Below are 24065 nucleotides of genomic sequence, written 5' to 3'. Positions count from 1 at the left end.
GTGCCTTGCTGGGAGCTCATCCCACGCTTGCCCTAGCTAAAGTGTGAAGTCAAAGTGACCCCTAGCCTCAAGGGAAGCGCGAGCGCTTCCTATCAGCCAAGTTGGGTGGGCAGCCACCTCCATGAACCCTGACGCCATAGAGTGCTTTAACTCCTCTGCGGCTTTGCGTAGGCCTAAGAGAGTCGCGTGTGAATTCCTTCTGAGGGAGAGCATGTGCGCTGGGAGTCCCCGTTTTGTTTTCCGAGCCACACAACACAGGACAGACTGCTGGGGTCAGCTCTTGCTACGCAGAGCGAAGGGCAGTGAACTGCTTCTCGCTTGCAGAGCTTGATGTCTACGGCTCTAAGGCAGCCCCGGGACAAAGTTTTGGCCAGTATTACATTCAGCGTGGCTCTCCCTCTGTGGAGGCCCTCCGAACGGCACTGAGAGAATCCCTGAGCCTAAAGTGCATCCTGGCAACCCTTAACCTGTCATCTCACTATTGTGACGCAAGGTACACTGCAGGTGCAGCCTGACAGAAAGTACAGAAAAGCCGGTACGACTCTGAGGCATTTGGACGAGGCAAGGTCCCCTCGGCCTGACTAAGTCATTAAGCGGGTGCTGCTCCTCGTGGCACGCAGAACACCCCCCGTCCAACGAAGTGGGATCCTAGAAAGGCCCAGTGTTGCTGAAAGTCTCCAGGTGTCAGTCAGCGAGTGCTGGCAAATGCGTCGTGGGCTCAAGTTGGCACTGGGAGGATGTGGGAGAAGCCCGACTTTCCCCCTTTGGAAAGCCACTTCGTTGCAGCTTCCAAGCCGCCTGCTACTATTCACTCCACAGATTCCTCTGAGGAGCGGTGACTTTTTCCAAAAGAAACCAGGTGCTTGCGATTCCTTCCAGGGAGCTCACCCCCAGGAGCATACTGTAGCTAAGGTGCCCACTAAATGTGACCTCTAGTCTCGAGGTAAGGTGCACATTTTCCCATTCCCAGAGATAGGGGCGCCCCGGTTTCCAGGAGGTCTTAGTCAGTGGACGGCTTTAGCTTTAGTATGCCTCACAGCGCTCAAGACTCTCACGTGGGCACTTCTTTCCAAGGAAGTACACTGCGTACCCAAAGCCTTCTGAGCACAAGCAAGGGATACACAGCTCTGGGCACATCCCTCCCTATGCAGTTGGAAGGGCCGGGAACTAAGGTGTTCTCTGAGGCGAGCGTCCCACAGCTTTGAAACAGCCCCAGGAACGCGGTTCTTGGCAGGGTTTCGTTCCCTGCGGGTCTGCCACGTTGAGGAAAACTAAGCGGCCCTGAAAGAAACCACCGGGGCTCCAATTCGGTTTGGGGACTCCTGCTCGACGTCTCTCTAGGTGATGCGGAAACTGGACTTTAGGTCCAGCCCGAAGTAATGCAGAGAGTAGCCCCGAGCATTGCTAGGCATTGGGAACATCCGAAGTCACCCAGGTAGGCCTGCTGAGGGCAGTTCGGGGTTTGTGCCGTTCACCACATGCAGCACACACTGCATCCAAAAGTTTCATCGCAGAAGGCCGAACTGTGTTCCACGGGTCTCCCTTGGATTGTCAGAGAAGATAGGTGTATGTGCTGGGTGATCCAGTTGGTAATTGAGAAGCCTGGCAGAGGGCAGTCTTTTCCCCATTTGAAAGGTCGATAGTGGCGGCCTCAAGGCTGACTGAAAGACACTGCCCTTACCCGTCTTCTAGTCACCTCCAGGAGTGCCTCAGTGAAGACAGTGAGTTTTCTCCTACGAATCCAGGTGGTCTCCAGTGCCTTGCTGGGAGCTCATCCCACGCTTGCCCTAGCTAAAGTGTGAAGTCAAAGTGACCCCTAGCCTCAAGGGAAGCGCGAGCGCTTCCTATCAGCCAAGTTGGGTGGGCAGCCACCTCCATGAACCCTGACGCCATAGAGTGCTTTAACTCCTCTGCGGCTTTGCGTAGGCCTAAGAGAGTCGCGTGTGAATTCCTTCTGAGGGAGAGCATGTGCGCTGGGAGTCCCCGTTTTGTTTTCCGAGCCACACAACACAGGACAGACTGCTGGGGTCAGCTCTTGCTACGCAGAGCGAAGGGCAGTGAACTGCTTCTCGCTTGCAGAGCTTGATGTCTACGGCTGTAAGGCAGCCCCGGGACAAAGTTTTGGCCAGTATTACATTCAGCGTGGCTCTCCCTCTGTGGAGGCCCTCCGAACGGCACTGAGAGAATCCCTGAGCCTAAAGTGCATCCTGGCAACCCTTAACCTGTCATCTCACTATTGTGACGCAAGGTACACTGCAGGTGCAGCCTGACAGAAAGTACAGAAAAGCCGGTACGACTCTGAGGCATTTGGACGAGGCAAGGTCCCCTCGGCCTGACTAAGTCATTAAGCGGGTGCTGCTCCTCGTGGCACGCAGAACACCCCCCGTCCAACGAAGTGGGATCCTAGAAAGGCCCAGTGTTGCTGAAAGTCTCCAGGTGTCAGTCAGCGAGTGCTGGCAAATGCGTCGTGGGCTCAAGTTGGCACTGGGAGGATGTGGGAGAAGCCCGACTTTCCCCCTTTGGAAAGCCACTTCGTTGCAGCTTCCAAGCCGCCTGCTACTATTCACTCCACAGATTCCTCTGAGGAGCGGTGAGTTTTTCCAAAAGAAACCAGGTGCTTGCGATTCCTTCCGGGGAGCTCACCCCCAGGAGCATACTGTAGCTAAGGTGCCCACTAAATGTGACCTCTAGTCTCGAGGTAAGGTGCACATTTTCCCATTCCCAGAGATAGGGGCGCCCCGGTTTCCAGGAGGTCTTAGTCAGTGGACGGCTTTAGCTTTAGTATGCCTCACAGCGCTCAAGACTCTCACGTGGGCACTTCTTTCCAAGGAAGTACACTGCGTACCCAAAGCCTTCTGAGCACAAGCAAGGGATACACAGCTCTGGGCACATCCCTCCCTATGCAGTTGGAAGGGCCGGGAACTAAGGTGTTCTCTGAGGCGAGCGTCCCACAGCTTTGAAACAGCCCCAGGAACGCGGTTCTTGGCAGGGTTTCGTTCCCTGCGGGTCTGCCACGTTGAGGAAAACTAAGCGGCCCTGAAAGAAACCACCGGGGCTCCAATTCGGTTTGGGGACTCCTGCTCGACGTCTCTCTAGGTGATGCGGAAACTGGACTTTAGGTCCAGCCCGAAGTAATGCAGAGAGTAGCCCCGAGCATTGCTAGGCATTGGGAACATCCGAAGTCACCCAGGTAGGCCTGCTGAGGGCAGTTCGGGGTTTGTGCCGTTCACCACATGCAGCACACACTGCATCCAAAAGTTTCATCGCAGAAGGCCGAACTGTGTTCCACGGGTCTCCCTTGGATGGTCAGAGAAGATAGGTGTATGTGCTGGGTGATCCAGTTGGTAATTGAGAAGCCTGGCAGAGGGCAGTCTTTTCCCCATTTGAAAGGTCGATAGTGGCGGCCTCAAGGCTGACTGAAAGACACTGCCCTTACCCGTCTTCTAGTCACCTCCAGGAGTGCCTCAGTGAAGACAGTGAGTTTTCTCCTACGAATCCAGGTGGTCTCCAGTGCCTTGCTGGGAGCTCATCCCACGCTTGCCCTAGCTAAAGTGTGAAGTCAAAGTGACCCCTAGCCTCAAGGGAAGCGCGAGCGCTTCCTATCAGCCAAGTTGGGTGGGCAGCCACCTCCATGAACCCTGACGCCATAGAGTGCTTTAACTCCTCTGCGGCTTTGCGTAGGCCTAAGAGAGTCGCGTGTGAATTCCTTCTGAGGGAGAGCATGTGCGCTGGGAGTCCCCGTTTTGTTTTCCGAGCCACACAACACAGGACAGACTGCTGGGGTCAGCTCTTGCTACGCAGAGCGAAGGGCAGTGAACTGCTTCTCGCTTGCAGAGCTTGATGTCTACGGCTGTAAGGCAGCCCCGGGACAAAGTTTTGGCCAGTATTACATTCAGCGTGGCTCTCCCTCTGTGGAGGCCCTCCGAACGGCACTGAGAGAATCCCTGAGCCTAAAGTGCATCCTGGCAACCCTTAACCTGTCATCTCACTATTGTGACGCAAGGTACACTGCAGGTGCAGCCTGACAGAAAGTACAGAAAAGCCGGTACGACTCTGAGGCATTTGGACGAGGCAAGGTCCCCTCGGCCTGACTAAGTCATTAAGCGGGTGCTGCTCCTCGTGGCACGCAGAACACCCCCCGTCCAACGAAGTGGGATCCTAGAAAGGCCCAGTGTTGCTGAAAGTCTCCAGGTGTCAGTCAGCGAGTGCTGGCAAATGCGTCGTGGGCTCAAGTTGGCACTGGGAGGATGTGGGAGAAGCCCGACTTTCCCCCTTTGGAAAGCCACTTCGTTGCAGCTTCCAAGCCGCCTGCTACTATTCACTCCACAGATTCCTCTGAGGAGCGGTGAGTTTTTCCAAAAGAAACCAGGTGCTTGCGATTCCTTCCGGGGAGCTCACCCCCAGGAGCATACTGTAGCTAAGGTGCCCACTAAATGTGACCTCTAGTCTCGAGGTAAGGTGCACATTTTCCCATTCCCAGAGATAGGGGCGCCCCGGTTTCCAGGAGGTCTTAGTCAGTGGACGGCTTTAGCTTTAGTATGCCTCACAGCGCTCAAGACTCTCACGTGGGCACTTCTTTCCAAGGAAGTACACTGCGTACCCAAAGCCTTCTGAGCACAAGCAAGGGATACACAGCTCTGGGCACATCCCTCCCTATGCAGTTGGAAGGGCCGGGAACTAAGGTGTTCTCTGAGGCGAGCGTCCCACAGCTTTGAAACAGCCCCAGGAACGCGGTTCTTGGCAGGGTTTCGTTCCCTGCGGGTCTGCCACGTTGAGGAAAACTAAGCGGCCCTGAAAGAAACCACCGGGGCTCCAATTCGGTTTGGGGACTCCTGCTCGACGTCTCTCTAGGTGATGCGGAAACTGGACTTTAGGTCCAGCCCGAAGTAATGCAGAGAGTAGCCCCGAGCATTGCTAGGCATTGGGAACATCCGAAGTCACCCAGGTAGGCCTGCTGAGGGCAGTTCGGGGTTTGTGCCGTTCACCACATGCAGCACACACTGCATCCAAAAGTTTCATCGCAGAAGGCCGAACTGTGTTCCACGGGTCTCCCTTGGATGGTCAGAGAAGATAGGTGTATGTGCTGGGTGATCCAGTTGGTAATTGAGAAGCCTGGCAGAGGGCAGTCTTTTCCCCATTTGAAAGGTCGATAGTGGCGGCCTCAAGGCTGACTGAAAGACACTGCCCTTACCCGTCTTCTAGTCACCTCCAGGAGTGCCTCAGTGAAGACAGTGAGTTTTCTCCTACGAATCCAGGTGGTCTCCAGTGCCTTGCTGGGAGCTCATCCCACGCTTGCCCTAGCTAAAGTGTGAAGTCAAAGTGACCCCTAGCCTCAAGGGAAGCGCGAGCGCTTCCTATCAGCCAAGTTGGGTGGGCAGCCACCTCCATGAACCCTGACGCCATAGAGTGCTTTAACTCCTCTGCGGCTTTGCGTAGGCCTAAGAGAGTCGCGTGTGAATTCCTTCTGAGGGAGAGCATGTGCGCTGGGAGTCCCCGTTTTGTTTTCCGAGCCACACAACACAGGACAGACTGCTGGGGTCAGCTCTTGCTACGCAGAGCGAAGGGCAGTGAACTGCTTCTCGCTTGCAGAGCTTGATGTCTACGGCTCTAAGGCAGCCCCGGGACCAAGTTTTGGCCAGTATTACATTCAGCGTGGCTCTCCCTCTGTGGAGGCCCTCCGAACGGCACTGAGAGAATCCCTGAGCCTAAAGTGCATCCTGGCAACCCTTAACCTGTCATCTCACTATTGTGACGCAAGGTACACTGCAGGTGCAGCCTGACAGAAAGTACAGAAAAGCCGGTACGACTCTGAGGCATTTGGACGAGGCAAGGTCCCCTCGGCCTGACTAAGTCATTAAGCGGGTGCTGCTCCTCGTGGCACGCAGAACACCCCCCGTCCAACGAAGTGGGATCCTAGAAAGGCCCAGTGTTGCTGAAAGTCTCCAGGTGTCAGTCAGCGAGTGCTGGCAAATGCGTCGTGGGCTCAAGTTGGCACTGGGAGGATGTGGGAGAAGCCCGACTTTCCCCCTTTGGAAAGCCACTTCGTTGCAGCTTCCAAGCCGCCTGCTACTATTCACTCCACAGATTCCTCTGAGGAGCGGTGAGTTTTTCCAAAAGAAACCAGGTGCTTGCGATTCCTTCCGGGGAGCTCACCCCCAGGAGCATACTGTAGCTAAGGTGCCCACTAAATGTGACCTCTAGTCTCGAGGTAAGGTGCACATTTTCCCATTCCCAGAGATAGGGGCGCCCCGGTTTCCAGGAGGTCTTAGTCAGTGGACGGCTTTAGCTTTAGTATGCCTCACAGCGCTCAAGACTCTCACGTGGGCACTTCTTTCCAAGGAAGTACACTGCGTACCCAAAGCCTTCTGAGCACAAGCAAGGGATACACAGCTCTGGGCACATCCCTCCCTATGCAGTTGGAAGGGCCGGGAACTAAGGTGTTCTCTGAGGCGAGCGTCCCACAGCTTTGAAACAGCCCCAGGAACGCGGTTCTTGGCAGGGTTTCGTTCCCTGCGGGTCTGCCACGTTGAGGAAAACTAAGCGGCCCTGAAAGAAACCACCGGGGCTCCAATTCGGTTTGGGGACTCCTGCTCGACGTCTCTCTAGGTGATGCGGAAACTGGACTTTAGGTCCAGCCCGAAGTAATGCAGAGAGTAGCCCCGAGCATTGCTAGGCATTGGGAACATCCGAAGTCACCCAGGTAGGCCTGCTGAGGGCAGTTCGGGGTTTGTGCCGTTCACCACATGCAGCACACACTGCATCCAAAAGTTTCATCGCAGAAGGCCGAACTGTGTTCCACGGGTCTCCCTTGGATGGTCAGAGAAGATAGGTGTATGTGCTGGGTGATCCAGTTGGTAATTGAGAAGCCTGGCAGAGGGCAGTCTTTTCCCCATTTGAAAGGTCGATAGTGGCGGCCTCAAGGCTGACTGAAAGACACTGCCCTTACCCGTCTTCTAGTCACCTCCAGGAGTGCCTCAGTGAAGACAGTGAGTTTTCTCCTACGAATCCAGGTGGTCTCCAGTGCCTTGCTGGGAGCTCATCCCACGCTTGCCCTAGCTAAAGTGTGAAGTCAAAGTGACCCCTAGCCTCAAGGGAAGCGCGAGCGCTTCCTATCAGCCAAGTTGGGTGGGCAGCCACCTCCATGAACCCTGACGCCATAGAGTGCTTTAACTCCTCTGCGGCTTTGCGTAGGCCTAAGAGAGTCGCGTGTGAATTCCTTCTGAGGGAGAGCATGTGCGCTGGGAGTCCCCGTTTTGTTTTCCGAGCCACACAACACAGGACAGACTGCTGGGGTCAGCTCTTGCTACGCAGAGCGAAGGGCAGTGAACTGCTTCTCGCTTGCAGAGCTTGATGTCTACGGCTCTAAGGCAGCCCCGGGACCAAGTTTTGGCCAGTATTACATTCAGCGTGGCTCTCCCTCTGTGGAGGCCCTCCGAACGGCACTGAGAGAATCCCTGAGCCTAAAGTGCATCCTGGCAACCCTTAACCTGTCATCTCACTATTGTGACGCAAGGTACACTGCAGGTGCAGCCTGACAGAAAGTACAGAAAAGCCGGTACGACTCTGAGGCATTTGGACGAGGCAAGGTCCCCTCGGCCTGACTAAGTCATTAAGCGGGTGCTGCTCCTCGTGGCACGCAGAACACCCCCCGTCCAACGAAGTGGGATCCTAGAAAGGCCCAGTGTTGCTGAAAGTCTCCAGGTGTCAGTCAGCGAGTGCTGGCAAATGCGTCGTGGGCTCAAGTTGGCACTGGGAGGATGTGGGAGAAGCCCGACTTTCCCCCTTTGGAAAGCCACTTCGTTGCAGCTTCCAAGCCGCCTGCTACTATTCACTCCACAGATTCCTCTGAGGAGCGGTGAGTTTTTCCAAAAGAAACCAGGTGCTTGCGATTCCTTCCGGGGAGCTCACCCCCAGGAGCATACTGTAGCTAAGGTGCCCACTAAATGTGACCTCTAGTCTCGAGGTAAGGTGCACATTTTCCCATTCCCAGAGATAGGGGCGCCCCGGTTTCCAGGAGGTCTTAGTCAGTGGACGGCTTTAGCTTTAGTATGCCTCACAGCGCTCAAGACTCTCACGTGGGCACTTCTTTCCAAGGAAGTACACTGCGTACCCAAAGCCTTCTGAGCACAAGCAAGGGATACACAGCTCTGGGCACATCCCTCCCTATGCAGTTGGAAGGGCCGGGAACTAAGGTGTTCTCTGAGGCGAGCGTCCCACAGCTTTGAAACAGCCCCAGGAACGCGGTTCTTGGCAGGGTTTCGTTCCCTGCGGGTCTGCCACGTTGAGGAAAACTAAGCGGCCCTGAAAGAAACCACCGGGGCTCCAATTCGGTTTGGGGACTCCTGCTCGACGTCTCTCTAGGTGATGCGGAAACTGGACTTTAGGTCCAGCCCGAAGTAATGCAGAGAGTAGCCCCGAGCATTGCTAGGCATTGGGAACATCCGAAGTCACCCAGGTAGGCCTGCTGAGGGCAGTTCGGGGTTTGTGCCGTTCACCACATGCAGCACACACTGCATCCAAAAGTTTCATCGCAGAAGGCCGAACTGTGTTCCACGGGTCTCCCTTGGATTGTCAGAGAAGATAGGTGTATGTGCTGGGTGATCCAGTTGGTAATTGAGAAGCCTGGCAGAGGGCAGTCTTTTCCCCATTTGAAAGGTCGATAGTGGCGGCCTCAAGGCTGACTGAAAGACACTGCCCTTACCCGTCTTCTAGTCACCTCCAGGAGTGCCTCAGTGAAGACAGTGAGTTTTCTCCTACGAATCCAGGTGGTCTCCAGTGCCTTGCTGGGAGCTCATCCCACGCTTGCCCTAGCTAAAGTGTGAAGTCAAAGTGACCCCTAGCCTCAAGGGAAGCGCGAGCGCTTCCTATCAGCCAAGTTGGGTGGGCAGCCACCTCCATGAACCCTGACGCCATAGAGTGCTTTAACTCCTCTGCGGCTTTGTGTAGGCCTAAGAGAGTCGCGTGTGAATTCCTTCTGAGGGAGAGCATGTGCGCTGGGAGTCCCCGTTTTGTTTTCCGAGCCACACAACACAGGACAGACTGCTGGGGTCAGCTCTTGCTACGCAGAGCGAAGGGCAGTGAACTGCTTCTCGCTTGCAGAGCTTGATGTCTACGGCTCTAAGGCAGCCCCGGGACAAAGTTTTGGCCAGTATTACATTCAGCGTGGCTCTCCCTCTGTGGAGGCCCTCCGAACGGCACTGAGAGAATCCCTGAGCCTAAAGTGCATCCTGGCAACCCTTAACCTGTCATCTCACTATTGTGACGCAAGGTACACTGCAGGTGCAGCCTGACAGAAAGTACAGAAAAGCCGGTACGACTCTGAGGCATTTGGACGAGGCAAGGTCCCCTCGGCCTGACTAAGTCATTAAGCGGGTGCTGCTCCTCGTGGCACGCAGAACACCCCCCGTCCAACGAAGTGGGATCCTAGAAAGGCCCAGTGTTGCTGAAAGTCTCCAGGTGTCAGTCAGCGAGTGCTGGCAAATGCGTCGTGGGCTCAAGTTGGCACTGGGAGGATGTGGGAGAAGCCCGACTTTCCCCCTTTGGAAAGCCACTTCGTTGCAGCTTCCAAGCCGCCTGCTACTATTCACTCCACAGATTCCTCTGAGGAGCGGTGACTTTTTCCAAAAGAAACCAGGTGCTTGCGATTCCTTCCGGGGAGCTCACCCCCAGGAGCATACTGTAGCTAAGGTGCCCACTAAATGTGACCTCTAGTCTCGAGGTAAGGTGCACATTTTCCCATTCCCAGAGATAGGGGCGCCCCGGTTTCCAGGAGGTCTTAGTCAGTGGACGGCTTTAGCTTTAGTATGCCTCACAGCGCTCAAGACTCTCACGTGGGCACTTCTTTCCAAGGAAGTACACTGCGTACCCAAAGCCTTCTGAGCACAAGCAAGGGATACACAGCTCTGGGCACATCCCTCCCTATGCAGTTGGAAGGGCCGGGAACTAAGGTGTTCTCTGAGGCGAGCGTCCCACAGCTTTGAAACAGCCCCAGGAACGCGGTTCTTGGCAGGGTTTCGTTCCCTGCGGGTCTGCCACGTTGAGGAAAACTAAGCGGCCCTGAAAGAAACCACCGGGGCTCCAATTCGGTTTGGGGACTCCTGCTCGACGTCTCTCTAGGTGATGCGGAAACTGGACTTTAGGTCCAGCCCGAAGTAATGCAGAGAGTAGCCCCGAGCATTGCTAGGCATTGGGAACATCCGAAGTCACCCAGGTAGGCCTGCTGAGGGCAGTTCGGGGTTTGTGCCGTTCACCACATGCAGCACACACTGCATCCAAAAGTTTCATCGCAGAAGGCCGAACTGTGTTCCACGGGTCTCCCTTGGATGGTCAGAGAAGATAGGTGTATGTGCTGGGTGATCCAGTTGGTAATTGAGAAGCCTGGCAGAGGGCAGTCTTTTCCCCATTTGAAAGGTCGATAGTGGCGGCCTCAAGGCTGACTGAAAGACACTGCCCTTACCCGTCTTCTAGTCACCTCCAGGAGTGCCTCAGTGAAGACAGTGAGTTTTCTCCTACGAATCCAGGTGGTCTCCAGTGCCTTGCTGGGAGCTCATCCCACGCTTGCCCTAGCTAAAGTGTGAAGTCAAAGTGACCCCTAGCCTCAAGGGAAGCGCGAGCGCTTCCTATCAGCCAAGTTGGGTGGGCAGCCACCTCCATGAACCCTGACGCCATAGAGTGCTTTAACTCCTCTGCGGCTTTGCGTAGGCCTAAGAGAGTCGCGTGTGAATTCCTTCTGAGGGAGAGCATGTGCGCTGGGAGTCCCCGTTTTGTTTTCCGAGCCACACAACACAGGACAGACTGCTGGGGTCAGCTCTTGCTACGCAGAGCGAAGGGCAGTGAACTGCTTCTCGCTTGCAGAGCTTGATGTCTACGGCTGTAAGGCAGCCCCGGGACAAAGTTTTGGCCAGTATTACATTCAGCGTGGCTCTCCCTCTGTGGAGGCCCTCCGAACGGCACTGAGAGAATCCCTGAGCCTAAAGTGCATCCTGGCAACCCTTAACCTGTCATCTCACTATTGTGACGCAAGGTACACTGCAGGTGCAGCCTGACAGAAAGTACAGAAAAGCCGGTACGACTCTGAGGCATTTGGACGAGGCAAGGTCCCCTCGGCCTGACTAAGTCATTAAGCGGGTGCTGCTCCTCGTGGCACGCAGAACACCCCCCGTCCAACGAAGTGGGATCCTAGAAAGGCCCAGTGTTGCTGAAAGTCTCCAGGTGTCAGTCAGCGAGTGCTGGCAAATGCGTCGTGGGCTCAAGTTGGCACTGGGAGGATGTGGGAGAAGCCCGACTTTCCCCCTTTGGAAAGCCACTTCGTTGCAGCTTCCAAGCCGCCTGCTACTATTCACTCCACAGATTCCTCTGAGGAGCGGTGAGTTTTTCCAAAAGAAACCAGGTGCTTGCGATTCCTTCCGGGGAGCTCACCCCCAGGAGCATACTGTAGCTAAGGTGCCCACTAAATGTGACCTCTAGTCTCGAGGTAAGGTGCACATTTTCCCATTCCCAGAGATAGGGGCGCCCCGGTTTCCAGGAGGTCTTAGTCAGTGGACGGCTTTAGCTTTAGTATGCCTCACAGCGCTCAAGACTCTCACGTGGGCACTTCTTTCCAAGGAAGTACACTGCGTACCCAAAGCCTTCTGAGCACAAGCAAGGGATACACAGCTCTGGGCACATCCCTCCCTATGCAGTTGGAAGGGCCGGGAACTAAGGTGTTCTCTGAGGCGAGCGTCCCACAGCTTTGAAACAGCCCCAGGAACGCGGTTCTTGGCAGGGTTTCGTTCCCTGCGGGTCTGCCACGTTGAGGAAAACTAAGCGGCCCTGAAAGAAACCACCGGGGCTCCAATTCGGTTTGGGGACTCCTGCTCGACGTCTCTCTAGGTGATGCGGAAACTGGACTTTAGGTCCAGCCCGAAGTAATGCAGAGAGTAGCCCCGAGCATTGCTAGGCATTGGGAACATCCGAAGTCACCCAGGTAGGCCTGCTGAGGGCAGTTCGGGGTTTGTGCCGTTCACCACATGCAGCACACACTGCATCCAAAAGTTTCATCGCAGAAGGCCGAACTGTGTTCCACGGGTCTCCCTTGGATGGTCAGAGAAGATAGGTGTATGTGCTGGGTGATCCAGTTGGTAATTGAGAAGCCTGGCAGAGGGCAGTCTTTTCCCCATTTGAAAGGTCGATAGTGGCGGCCTCAAGGCTGACTGAAAGACACTGCCCTTACCCGTCTTCTAGTCACCTCCAGGAGTGCCTCAGTGAAGACAGTGAGTTTTCTCCTACGAATCCAGGTGGTCTCCAGTGCCTTGCTGGGAGCTCATCCCACGCTTGCCCTAGCTAAAGTGTGAAGTCAAAGTGACCCCTAGCCTCAAGGGAAGCGCGAGCGCTTCCTATCAGCCAAGTTGGGTGGGCAGCCACCTCCATGAACCCTGACGCCATAGAGTGCTTTAACTCCTCTGCGGCTTTGCGTAGGCCTAAGAGAGTCGCGTGTGAATTCCTTCTGAGGGAGAGCATGTGCGCTGGGAGTCCCCGTTTTGTTTTCCGAGCCACACAACACAGGACAGACTGCTGGGGTCAGCTCTTGCTACGCAGAGCGAAGGGCAGTGAACTGCTTCTCGCTTGCAGAGCTTGATGTCTACGGCTCTAAGGCAGCCCCGGGACCAAGTTTTGGCCAGTATTACATTCAGCGTGGCTCTCCCTCTGTGGAGGCCCTCCGAACGGCACTGAGAGAATCCCTGAGCCTAAAGTGCATCCTGGCAACCCTTAACCTGTCATCTCACTATTGTGACGCAAGGTACACTGCAGGTGCAGCCTGACAGAAAGTACAGAAAAGCCGGTACGACTCTGAGGCATTTGGACGAGGCAAGGTCCCCTCGGCCTGACTAAGTCATTAAGCGGGTGCTGCTCCTCGTGGCACGCAGAACACCCCCCGTCCAACGAAGTGGGATCCTAGAAAGGCCCAGTGTTGCTGAAAGTCTCCAGGTGTCAGTCAGCGAGTGCTGGCAAATGCGTCGTGGGCTCAAGTTGGCACTGGGAGGATGTGGGAGAAGCCCGACTTTCCCCCTTTGGAAAGCCACTTCGTTGCAGCTTCCAAGCCGCCTGCTACTATTCACTCCACAGATTCCTCTGAGGAGCGGTGAGTTTTTCCAAAAGAAACCAGGTGCTTGCGATTCCTTCCGGGGAGCTCACCCCCAGGAGCATACTGTAGCTAAGGTGCCCACTAAATGTGACCTCTAGTCTCGAGGTAAGGTGCACATTTTCCCATTCCCAGAGATAGGGGCGCCCCGGTTTCCAGGAGGTCTTAGTCAGTGGACGGCTTTAGCTTTAGTATGCCTCACAGCGCTCAAGACTCTCACGTGGGCACTTCTTTCCAAGGAAGTACACTGCGTACCCAAAGCCTTCTGAGCACAAGCAAGGGATACACAGCTCTGGGCACATCCCTCCCTATGCAGTTGGAAGGGCCGGGAACTAAGGTGTTCTCTGAGGCGAGCGTCCCACAGCTTTGAAACAGCCCCAGGAACGCGGTTCTTGGCAGGGTTTCGTTCCCTGCGGGTCTGCCACGTTGAGGAAAACTAAGCGGCCCTGAAAGAAACCACCGGGGCTCCAATTCGGTTTGGGGACTCCTGCTCGACGTCTCTCTAGGTGATGCGGAAACTGGACTTTAGGTCCAGCCCGAAGTAATGCAGAGAGTAGCCCCGAGCATTGCTAGGCATTGGGAACATCCGAAGTCACCCAGGTAGGCCTGCTGAGGGCAGTTCGGGGTTTGTGCCGTTCACCACATGCAGCACACACTGCATCCAAAAGTTTCATCGCAGAAGGCCGAACTGTGTTCCACGGGTCTCCCTTGGATTGTCAGAGAAGATAGGTGTATGTGCTGGGTGATCCAGTTGGTAATTGAGAAGCCTGGCAGAGGGCAGTCTTTTCCCCATTTGAAAGGTCGATAGTGGCGGCCTCAAGGCTGACTGAAAGACACTGCCCTTACCCGTCTTCTAGTCACCTCCAGGAGTGCCTCAGTGAAGACAGTGAGTTTTCTCCTACGAATCCAGGTGGTCTCCAGTGCCTTGCTGGGAGCTCATCCCACGCTTGCCCTAGCTAAAGTGTGAAGTCAAAGTGACCCCTAGCCTCAAGGGAAGCGCGAGCGCTTCCTATCAGCCAAGTTGGGTGGGCAGCCACCTCCATGAACCCTGACGCCATAGAGTGCTTTAACTCCTCTGCGGCTTTGCGTAGGCCTAAGAGAGTCGCGTGTGAATTCCTTCTGAGGGAGAGCATGTGCGCTGGGAGTCCCCGTTTTGTTTTCCGAGCCACACAACACAGGACAGACTGCTGGGGTCAGCTCTTGCTACGCAGAGCGAAGGGCAGTGAACTGCTTCTCGCTTGCAGAGCTTGATGTCTACGGCTCTAAGGCAGCCCCGGGACCAAGTTTTGGCCAGTATTACATTCAGCGTGGCTCTCCCTCTGTGGAGGCCCTCCGAACGGCACTGAGAGAATCCCTGAGCCTAAAGTGCATCCTGGCAACCCTTAACCTGTCATCTCACTATTGTGACGCAAGGTACACTGCAGGTGCAGCCTGACAGAAAGTACAGAAAAGCCGGTACGACTCTGAGGCATTTGGACGAGGCAAGGTCCCCTCGGCCTGACTAAGTCATTAAGCGGGTGCTGCTCCTCGTGGCACGCAGAACACCCCCCGTCCAACGAAGTGGGATCCTAGAAAGGCCCAGTGTTGCTGAAAGTCTCCAGGTGTCAGTCAGCGAGTGCTGGCAAATGCGTCGTGGGCTCAAGTTGGCACTGGGAGGATGTGGGAGAAGCCCGACTTTCCCCCTTTGGAAAGCCACTTCGTTGCAGCTTCCAAGCCGCCTGCTACTATTCACTCCACAGATTCCTCTGAGGAGCGGTGAGTTTTTCCAAAAGAAACCAGGTGCTTGCGATTCCTTCCGGGGAGCTCACCCCCAGGAGCATACTGTAGCTAAGGTGCCCACTAAATGTGACCTCTAGTCTCGAGGTAAGGTGCACATTTTCCCATTCCCAGAGATAGGGGCGCCCCGGTTTCCAGGAGGTCTTAGTCAGTGGACGGCTTTAGCTTTAGTATGCCTCACAGCGCTCAAGACTCTCACGTGGGCACTTCTTTCCAAGGAAGTACACTGCGTACCCAAAGCCTTCTGAGCACAAGCAAGGGATACACAGCTCTGGGCACATCCCTCCCTATGCAGTTGGAAGGGCCGGGAACTAAGGTGTTCTCTGAGGCGAGCGTCCCACAGCTTTGAAACAGCCCCAGGAACGCGGTTCTTGGCAGGGTTTCGTTCCCTGCGGGTCTGCCACGTTGAGGAAAACTAAGCGGCCCTGAAAGAAACCACCGGGGCTCCAATTCGGTTTGGGGACTCCTGCTCGACGTCTCTCTAGGTGATGCGGAAACTGGACTTTAGGTCCAGCCCGAAGTAATGCAGAGAGTAGCCCCGAGCATTGCTAGGCATTGGGAACATCCGAAGTCACCCAGGTAGGCCTGCTGAGGGCAGTTCGGGGTTTGTGCCGTTCACCACATGCAGCACACACTGCATCCAAAAGTTTCATCGCAGAAGGCCGAACTGTGTTCCACGGGTCTCCCTTGGATGGTCAGAGAAGATAGGTGTATGTGCTGGGTGATCCAGTTGGTAATTGAGAAGCCTGGCAGAGGGCAGTCTTTTCCCCATTTGAAAGGTCGATAGTGGCGGCCTCAAGGCTGACTGAAAGACACTGCCCTTACCCGTCTTCTAGTCACCTCCAGGAGTGCCTCAGTGAAGACAGTGAGTTTTCTCCTACGAATCCAGGTGGTCTCCAGTGCCTTGCTGGGAGCTCATCCCACGCTTGCCCTAGCTAAAGTGTGAAGTCAAAGTGACCCCTAGCCTCAAGGGAAGCGCGAGCGCTTCCTATCAGCCAAGTTGGGTGGGCAGCCACCTCCATGAACCCTGACGCCATAGAGTGCTTTAACTCCTCTGCGGCTTTGCGTAGGCCTAAGAGAGTCGCGTGTGAATTCCTTCTGAGGGAGAGCATGTGCGCTGGGAGTCCCCGTTTTGTTTTCCGAGCCACACAACACAGGACAGACTGCTGGGGTCAGCTCTTGCTACGCAGAGCGAAGGGCAGTGAACTGCTTCTCGCTTGCAGAGCTTGATGTCTACGGCTGTAAGGCAGCCCCGGGACAAAGTTTTGGCCAGTATTACATTCAGCGTGGCTCTCCCTCTGTGGAGGCCCTCCGAACGGCACTGAGAGAATCCCTGAGCCTAAAGTGCATCCTGGCAACCCTTAACCTGTCATCTCACTATTGTGACGCAAGGTACACTGCAGGTGCAGCCTGACAGAAAGTACAGAAAAGCCGGTACGACTCTGAGGCATTTGGACGAGGCAAGGTCCCCTCGGCCTGACTAAGTCATTAAGCGGGTGCTGCTCCTCGTGGCACGCAGAACACCCCCCGTCCAACGAAGTGGGATCCTAGAAAGGCCCAGTGTTGCTGAAAGTCTCCAGGTGTCAGTCAGCGAGTGCTGGCAAATGCGTCGTGGGCTCAAGTTGGCACTGGGAGGATGTGGGAGAAGCCCGACTTTCCCCCTTTGGAAAGCCACTTCGTTGCAGCTTCCAAGCCGCCTGCTACTATTCACTCCACAGATTCCTCTGAGGAGCGGTGAGTTTTTCCAAAAGAAACCAGGTGCTTGCGATTCCTTCCGGGGAGCTCACCCCCAGGAGCATACTGTAGCTAAGGTGCCCACTAAATGTGACCTCTAGTCTCGAGGTAAGGTGCACATTTTCCCATTCCCAGAGATAGGGGCGCCCCGGTTTCCAGGAGGTCTTAGTCAGTGGACGGCTTTAGCTTTAGTATGCCTCACAGCGCTCAAGACTCTCACGTGGGCACTTCTTTCCAAGGAAGTACACTGCGTACCCAAAGCCTTCTGAGCACAAGCAAGGGATACACAGCTCTGGGCACATCCCTCCCTATGCAGTTGGAAGGGCCGGGAACTAAGGTGTTCTCTGAGGCGAGCGTCCCACAGCTTTGAAACAGCCCCAGGAACGCGGTTCTTGGCAGGGTTTCGTTCCCTGCGGGTCTGCCACGTTGAGGAAAACTAAGCGGCCCTGAAAGAAACCACCGGGGCTCCAATTCGGTTTGGGGACTCCTGCTCGACGTCTCTCTAGGTGATGCGGAAACTGGACTTTAGGTCCAGCCCGAAGTAATGCAGAGAGTAGCCCCGAGCATTGCTAGGCATTGGGAACATCCGAAGTCACCCAGGTAGGCCTGCTGAGGGCAGTTCGGGGTTTGTGCCGTTCACCACATGCAGCACACACTGCATCCAAAAGTTTCATCGCAGAAGGCCGAACTGTGTTCCACGGGTCTCCCTTGGATGGTCAGAGAAGATAGGTGTATGTGCTGGGTGATCCAGTTGGTAATTGAGAAGCCTGGCAGAGGGCAGTCTTTTCCCCATTTGAAAGGTCGATAGTGGCGGCCTCAAGGCTGACTGAAAGACACTGCCCTTACCCGTCTTCTAGTCACCTCCAGGAGTGCCTCAGTGAAGACAGTGAGTTTTCTCCTACGAATCCAGGTGGTCTCCAGTGCCTTGCTGGGAGCTCATCCCACGCTTGCCCTAGCTAAAGTGTGAAGTCAAAGTGACCCCTAGCCTCAAGGGAAGCGCGAGCGCTTCCTATCAGCCAAGTTGGGTGGGCAGCCACCTCCATGAACCCTGACGCCATAGAGTGCTTTAACTCCTCTGCGGCTTTGCGTAGGCCTAAGAGAGTCGCGTGTGAATTCCTTCTGAGGGAGAGCATGTGCGCTGGGAGTCCCCGTTTTGTTTTCCGAGCCACACAACACAGGACAGACTGCTGGGGTCAGCTCTTGCTACGCAGAGCGAAGGGCAGTGAACTGCTTCTCGCTTGCAGAGCTTGATGTCTACGGCTCTAAGGCAGCCCCGGGACCAAGTTTTGGCCAGTATTACATTCAGCGTGGCTCTCCCTCTGTGGAGGCCCTCCGAACGGCACTGAGAGAATCCCTGAGCCTAAAGTGCATCCTGGCAACCCTTAACCTGTCATCTCACTATTGTGACGCAAGGTACACTGCAGGTGCAGCCTGACAGAAAGTACAGAAAAGCCGGTACGACTCTGAGGCATTTGGACGAGGCAAGGTCCCCTCGGCCTGACTAAGTCATTAAGCGGGTGCTGCTCCTCGTGGCACGCAGAACACCCCCCGTCCAACGAAGTGGGATCCTAGAAAGGCCCAGTGTTGCTGAAAGTCTCCAGGTGTCAGTCAGCGAGTGCTGGCAAATGCGTCGTGGGCTCAAGTTGGCACTGGGAGGATGTGGGAGAAGCCCGACTTTCCCCCTTTGGAAAGCCACTTCGTTGCAGCTTCCAAGCCGCCTGCTACTATTCACTCCACAGATTCCTCTGAGGAGCGGTGAGTTTTTCCAAAAGAAACCAGGTGCTTGCGATTCCTTCCGGGGAGCTCACCCCCAGGAGCATACTGTAGCTAAGGTGCCCACTAAATGTGACCTCTAGTCTCGAGGTAAGGTGCACATTTTCCCATTCCCAGAGATAGGGGCGCCCCGGTTTCCAGGAGGTCTTAGTCAGTGGACGGCTTTAGCTTTAGTATGCCTCACAGCGCTCAAGACTCTCACGTGGGCACTTCTTTCCAAGGAAGTACACTGCGTACCCAAAGCCTTCTGAGCACAAGCAAGGGATACACAGCTCTGGGCACATCCCTCCCTATGCAGTTGGAAGGGCCGGGAACTAAGGTGTTCTCTGAGGCGAGCGTCCCACAGCTTTGAAACAGCCCCAGGAACGCGGTTCTTGGCAGGGTTTCGTTCCCTGCGGGTCTGCCACGTTGAGGAAAACTAAGCGGCCCTGAAAGAAACCACCGGGGCTCCAATTCGGTTTGGGGACTCCTGCTCGACGTCTCTCTAGGTGATGCGGAAACTGGACTTTAGGTCCAGCCCGAAGTAATGCAGAGAGTAGCCCCGAGCATTGCTAGGCATTGGGAACATCCGAAGTCACCCAGGTAGGCCTGCTGAGGGCAGTTCGGGGTTTGTGCCGTTCACCACATGCAGCACACACTGCATCCAAAAGTTTCATCGCAGAAGGCCGAACTGTGTTCCACGGGTCTCCCTTGGATGGTCAGAGAAGATAGGTGTATGTGCTGGGTGATCCAGTTGGTAATTGAGAAGCCTGGCAGAGGGCAGTCTTTTCCCCATTTGAAAGGTCGATAGTGGCGGCCTCAAGGCTGACTGAAAGACACTGCCCTTACCCGTCTTCTAGTCACCTCCAGGAGTGCCTCAGTGAAGACAGTGAGTTTTCTCCTACGAATCCAGGTGGTCTCCAGTGCCTTGCTGGGAGCTCATCCCACGCTTGCCCTAGCTAAAGTGTGAAGTCAAAGTGACCCCTAGCCTCAAGGGAAGCGCGAGCGCTTCCTATCAGCCAAGTTGGGTGGGCAGCCACCTCCATGAACCCTGACGCCATAGAGTGCTTTAACTCCTCTGCGGCTTTGCGTAGGCCTAAGAGAGTCGCGTGTGAATTCCTTCTGAGGGAGAGCATGTGCGCTGGGAGTCCCCGTTTTGTTTTCCGAGCCACACAACACAGGACAGACTGCTGGGGTCAGCTCTTGCTACGCAGAGCGAAGGGCAGTGAACTGCTTCTCGCTTGCAGAGCTTGATGTCTACGGCTCTAAGGCAGCCCCGGGACCAAGTTTTGGCCAGTATTACATTCAGCGTGGCTCTCCCTCTGTGGAGGCCCTCCGAACGGCACTGAGAGAATCCCTGAGCCTAAAGTGCATCCTGGCAACCCTTAACCTGTCATCTCACTATTGTGACGCAAGGTACACTGCAGGTGCAGCCTGACAGAAAGTACAGAAAAGCCGGTACGACTCTGAGGCATTTGGACGAGGCAAGGTCCCCTCGGCCTGACTAAGTCATTAAGCGGGTGCTGCTCCTCGTGGCACGCAGAACACCCCCCGTCCAACGAAGTGGGATCCTAGAAAGGCCCAGTGTTGCTGAAAGTCTCCAGGTGTCAGTCAGCGAGTGCTGGCAAATGCGTCGTGGGCTCAAGTTGGCACTGGGAGGATGTGGGAGAAGCCCGACTTTCCCCCTTTGGAAAGCCACTTCGTTGCAGCTTCCAAGCCGCCTGCTACTATTCACTCCACAGATTCCTCTGAGGAGCGGTGAGTTTTTCCAAAAGAAACCAGGTGCTTGCGATTCCTTCCGGGGAGCTCACCCCCAGGAGCATACTGTAGCTAAGGTGCCCACTAAATGTGACCTCTAGTCTCGAGGTAAGGTGCACATTTTCCCATTCCCAGAGATAGGGGCGCCCCGGTTTCCAGGAGGTCTTAGTCAGTGGACGGCTTTAGCTTTAGTATGCCTCACAGCGCTCAAGACTCTCACGTGGGCACTTCTTTCCAAGGAAGTACACTGCGTACCCAAAGCCTTCTGAGCACAAGCAAGGGATACACAGCTCTGGGCACATCCCTCCCTATGCAGTTGGAAGGGCCGGGAACTAAGGTGTTCTCTGAGGCGAGCGTCCCACAGCTTTGAAACAGCCCCAGGAACGCGGTTCTTGGCAGGGTTTCGTTCCCTGCGGGTCTGCCACGTTGAGGAAAACTAAGCGGCCCTGAAAGAAACCACCGGGGCTCCAATTCGGTTTGGGGACTCCTGCTCGACGTCTCTCTAGGTGATGCGGAAACTGGACTTTAGGTCCAGCCCGAAGTAATGCAGAGAGTAGCCCCGAGCATTGCTAGGCATTGGGAACATCCGAAGTCACCCAGGTAGGCCTGCTGAGGGCAGTTCGGGGTTTGTGCCGTTCACCACATGCAGCACACACTGCATCCAAAAGTTTCATCGCAGAAGGCCGAACTGTGTTCCACGGGTCTCCCTTGGATTGTCAGAGAAGATAGGTGTATGTGCTGGGTGATCCAGTTGGTAATTGAGAAGCCTGGCAGAGGGCAGTCTTTTCCCCATTTGAAAGGTCGATAGTGGCGGCCTCAAGGCTGACTGAAAGACACTGCCCTTACCCGTCTTCTAGTCACCTCCAGGAGTGCCTCAGTGAAGACAGTGAGTTTTCTCCTACGAATCCAGGTGGTCTCCAGTGCCTTGCTGGGAGCTCATCCCACGCTTGCCCTAGCTAAAGTGTGAAGTCAAAGTGACCCCTAGCCTCAAGGGAAGCGCGAGCGCTTCCTATCAGCCAAGTTGGGTGGGCAGCCACCTCCATGAACCCTGACGCCATAGAGTGCTTTAACTCCTCTGCGGCTTTGTGTAGGCCTAAGAGAGTCGCGTGTGAATTCCTTCTGAGGGAGAGCATGTGCGCTGGGAGTCCCCGTTTTGTTTTCCGAGCCACACAACACAGGACAGACTGCTGGGGTCAGCTCTTGCTACGCAGAGCGAAGGGCAGTGAACTGCTTCTCGCTTGCAGAGCTTGATGTCTACGGCTCTAAGGCAGCCCCGGGACAAAGTTTTGGCCAGTATTACATTCAGCGTGGCTCTCCCTCTGTGGAGGCCCTCCGAACGGCACTGAGAGAATCCCTGAGCCTAAAGTGCATCCTGGCAACCCTTAACCTGTCATCTCACTATTGTGACGCAAGGTACACTGCAGGTGCAGCCTGACAGAAAGTACAGAAAAGCCGGTACGACTCTGAGGCATTTGGACGAGGCAAGGTCCCCTCGGCCTGACTAAGTCATTAAGCGGGTGCTGCTCCTCGTGGCACGCAGAACACCCCCCGTCCAACGAAGTGGGATCCTAGAAAGGCCCAGTGTTGCTGAAAGTCTCCAGGTGTCAGTCAGCGAGTGCTGGCAAATGCGTCGTGGGCTCAAGTTGGCACTGGGAGGATGTGGGAGAAGCCCGACTTTCCCCCTTTGGAAAGCCACTTCGTTGCAGCTTCCAAGCCGCCTGCTACTATTCACTCCACAGATTCCTCTGAGGAGCGGTGACTTTTTCCAAAAGAAACCAGGTGCTTGCGATTCCTTCCGGGGAGCTCACCCCCAGGAGCATACTGTAGCTAAGGTGCCCACTAAATGTGACCTCTAGTCTCGAGGTAAGGTGCACATTTTCCCATTCCCAGAGATAGGGGCGCCCCGGTTTCCAGGAGGTCTTAGTCAGTGGACGGCTTTAGCTTTAGTATGCCTCACAGCGCTCAAGACTCTCACGTGGGCACTTCTTTCCAAGGAAGTACACTGCGTACCCAAAGCCTTCTGAGCACAAGCAAGGGATACACAGCTCTGGGCACATCCCTCCCTATGCAGTTGGAAGGGCCGGGAACTAAGGTGTTCTCTGAGGCGAGCGTCCCACAGCTTTGAAACAGCCCCAGGAACGCGGTTCTTGGCAGGGTTTCGTTCCCTGCGGGTCTGCCACGTTGAGGAAAACTAAGCGGCCCTGAAAGAAACCACCGGGGCTCCAATTCGGTTTGGGGACTCCTGCTCGACGTCTCTCTAGGTGATGCGGAAACTGGACTTTAGGTCCAGCCCGAAGTAATGCAGAGAGTAGCCCCGAGCATTGCTAGGCATTGGGAACATCCGAAGTCACCCAGGTAGGCCTGCTGAGGGCAGTTCGGGGTTTGTGCCGTTCACCACATGCAGCACACACTGCATCCAAAAGTTTCATCGCAGAAGGCCGAACTGTGTTCCACGGGTCTCCCTTGGATGGTCAGAGAAGATAGGTGTATGTGCTGGGTGATCCAGTTGGTAATTGAGAAGCCTGGCAGAGGGCAGTCTTTTCCCCATTTGAAAGGTCGATAGTGGCGGCCTCAAGGCTGACTGAAAGACACTGCCCTTACCCGTCTTCTAGTCACCTCCAGGAGTGCCTCAGTGAAGACAGTGAGTTTTCTCCTACGAATCCAGGTGGTCTCCAGTGCCTTGCTGGGAGCTCATCCCACGCTTGCCCTAGCTAAAGTGTGAAGTCAAAGTGACCCCTAGCCTCAAGGGAAGCGCGAGCGCTTCCTATCAGCCAAGTTGGGTGGGCAGCCACCTCCATGAACCCTGACGCCATAGAGTGCTTTAACTCCTCTGCGGCTTTGCGTAGGCCTAAGAGAGTCGCGTGTGAATTCCTTCTGAGGGAGAGCATGTGCGCTGGGAGTCCCCGTTTTGTTTTCCGAGCCACACAACACAGGACAGACTGCTGGGGTCAGCTCTTGCTACGCAGAGCGAAGGGCAGTGAACTGCTTCTCGCTTGCAGAGCTTGATGTCTACGGCTGTAAGGCAGCCCCGGGACAAAGTTTTGGCCAGTATTACATTCAGCGTGGCTCTCCCTCTGTGGAGGCCCTCCGAACGGCACTGAGAGAATCCCTGAGCCTAAAGTGCATCCTGGCAACCCTTAACCTGTCATCTCACTATTGTGACGCAAGGTACACTGCAGGTGCAGCCTGACAGAAAGTACAGAAAAGCCGGTACGACTCTGAGGCATTTGGACGAGGCAAGGTCCCCTCGGCCTGACTAAGTCATTAAGCGGGTGCTGCTCCTCGTGGCACGCAGAACACCCCCCGTCCAACGAAGTGGGATCCTAGAAAGGCCCAGTGTTGCTGAAAGTCTCCAGGTGTCAGTCAGCGAGTGCTGGCAAATGCGTCGTGGGCTCAAGTTGGCACTGGGAGGATGTGGGAGAAGCCCGACTTTCCCCCTTTGGAAAGCCACTTCGTTGCAGCTTCCAAGCCGCCTGCTACTATTCACTCCACAGATTCCTCTGAGGAGCGGTGAGTTTTTCCAAAAGAAACCAGGTGCTTGCGATTCCTTCCGGGGAGCTCACCCCCAGGAGCATACTGTAGCTAAGGTGCCCACTAAATGTGACCTCTAGTCTCGAGGTAAGGTGCACATTTTCCCATTCCCAGAGATAGGGGCGCCCCGGTTTCCAGGAGGTCTTAGTCAGTGGACGGCTTTAGCTTTAGTATGCCTCACAGCGCTCAAGACTCTCACGTGGGCACTTCTTTCCAAGGAAGTACACTGCGTACCCAAAGCCTTCTGAGCACAAGCAAGGGATACACAGCTCTGGGCACATCCCTCCCTATGCAGTTGGAAGGGCCGGGAACTAAGGTGTTCTCTGAGGCGAGCGTCCCACAGCTTTGAAACAGCCCCAGGAACGCGGTTCTTGGCAGGGTTTCGTTCCCTGCG

The sequence above is a fragment of the Mesoplodon mirus genome (genome assembly GCF_964341445.2).
Source record: "Mesoplodon mirus genome assembly, chromosome: 4".
NCBI classification, from domain to species: domain Eukaryota; kingdom Metazoa; phylum Chordata; class Mammalia; order Artiodactyla; family Ziphiidae; genus Mesoplodon; species Mesoplodon mirus.
The sequence above is the reverse complement of the archived record's forward strand: the minus strand, read 5'-3'. Positions refer to the sequence as shown.